This window comes from Ailuropoda melanoleuca, chromosome 13 (assembly GCF_002007445.2).
Source record: "Ailuropoda melanoleuca isolate Jingjing chromosome 13, ASM200744v2, whole genome shotgun sequence".
Taxonomy (NCBI): Eukaryota; Metazoa; Chordata; class Mammalia; order Carnivora; family Ursidae; genus Ailuropoda; species Ailuropoda melanoleuca.
Window position 1 is genome coordinate 73,511,304 of NC_048230.1, and position 2,250 is coordinate 73,513,553.

The window sequence follows — 2,250 nt, forward strand, 5'->3', positions numbered from 1 at the left end:
TCTGTCTACTTCTCTTCATCCCCTCTAGCCACATACCTCCCTCCCAGGTGATGTGCTCCAGCCACAGTGGCCTCCCTTCTCTTTCCTGAACACCCCGGAGCAGGGCATTCACACTCACCATCCCTCTGCCTGGAACACTCTTCCTCTTGGTTCCCCACATGGCTGGCTCCTGCTTCACCTTCAGGTCAGCCTAGCCTAGCTTGGTTCCCCTTCTCAGTTTGATCTAAGCCACTTTACCCCCATGCCATGCTGCCTTCATCAGTGGGGGCAAGACCACTTAACACTTGGCCAAACTTGAAAGAATCCTGTGTGAAGCTCTCTGGTAACTGGCCTCTATTTCCCATTTGTCCCGTTGACATTTTAGTGCGGCTCTCAGATGAGTGCTGTGGGCCGCTGTGCAGATAACCCAGCCTTTGATCTGGCTCAGCCTGTCACATAGCACAATAAATGTCATGATAAATGTCAGCCAGGAGTATTGTGTGTCCTTCACCAACCCTAACACAGAGGGTTTCAGAAAAGCTTGTTCGACTGATTAACTTTTTCTAACTCAATGCCATTTTGATTGTTTGCCTACTTCTTGCTTAAAAGTTCTCTGAATTTCATTTTGATAAACAAAATAATTTCTCAAAAATGTACCCAATCCCTTTAGCAATGTGCAATCTTCATTTCTCCACAAAGTAACAGTGCTTAGCACCTAGCTTTACGCTGCTTTCCAGAGCCTCCACCTCCGGCAGTAGTTAAAAGCCTGAAAACCAATATTTTGATGCATTATGAGCAGAGGGCTATTAAATTCCTTTATTAAATTCAAGTTTCAGAAAACAAACCGTCTTCAATGGGGAAAAAAACACACAAAATAACAAAATCACACTAAATGACTTTAAATGACTTTATTCCAGAGATTGCCGCACAGCACACTATGGAACAGTCATTCTGGACACAATTTTCTTTAAGGACACCACTTCAATCCAGTACGGCCGCTTCAAATGCTTTAATCAATGACTTGAGAGGCCCGGGTCTTGCAGAAAGCCAGTGGGAAAACTTTTTAGAGATCATCCAAGTCCATCATCCCTCTTTCTCGAATGAGAAAACAAATACCTGGGAGTGCGGGTGCCTCCTTTCTCTGAACAGTTGTGTGCAGACACCGTGCATATTTTATATACAAAATCGTATTCTAATCACATAAACACACTGTTCTAACAAAGTACCACTCACGGCAGAGCACTCTATCTGCAGAGTTCTGGTATTTTCTCGACTAGGGTGCACGGAGTGCACAAGATGATCCATTGGGGTGGGAGAAGAAAATATTAGGATTTGTATTAATGGCTATGCTAATTTTAAAAATAAGATGCACGTGCGCGTGTGTGTGTGCGCGCGCACACACACACACACACACAGTAAGACAGACATTAAGCTTTACTAGTATTTATATTGGTTTGACCCCGAAGGCCACTCTCGGTCATGTGTCACGGACAGTCCTAAGTCTTTTCTTGGCCTTCAGTATATTATCATGTATTACATTTTCCTGCTACAGGAAATCATCACCAGGGTTCACAAGACACAACTCAGATCCTTACATGATAGACTTTTTAAGGTATTTTAAAAGTTGGCTGCATAGGCTTCCAGATTTTTTTCTTTGGCCTCTAGTAATAAGTGGCATTATTAAAAAACAAAAATAGGTTAATAATCTACGTGCTTTTTCCCCACCCAACCATATGGTTTGGACGTTTTTTCATATCTGTATACAGAGCTCTATCTCATCCCCCCTCACCTTATTCTTTTTTTTTTTTTTTTAAGATTTTATTTATTTATTCGACAGAGATAGAGACAGCCAGCGAGAGAGGGAGCACAATCAGGGGGAGTGGGAGAGGAAGAAGCAGGCTCATAGAGGAGGAGCCTGATGTGGGGCTCGATCCCAGAACGCCGGGATCACGCCCTAAGCCGAAGGCAGACGCTTAACCGCTGTGCCACCCAGGCGCCCCCCCCCACCTTATTCTTTTAAATATTTGCATAGAGTAGTTTTCCCCCTTATGACAAGGTTACTTCGTTCCTTAAAAAATTCATAGGGTGAATTTTTATAAGTGGAAAAGAAAATTACTACATAAGCTGATGGCACACAATTACTGCAAGAGTTTATAAATCGGAAAAAGAAACAGAGGGGCGCCTGGGTGGCACAGCGGTTAAGCGTCTGCCTTCGGCTCAGGGCGTGATCCCGGTGTTATGGGATCGAGCCCCACATCGGGCTCCTCTGCT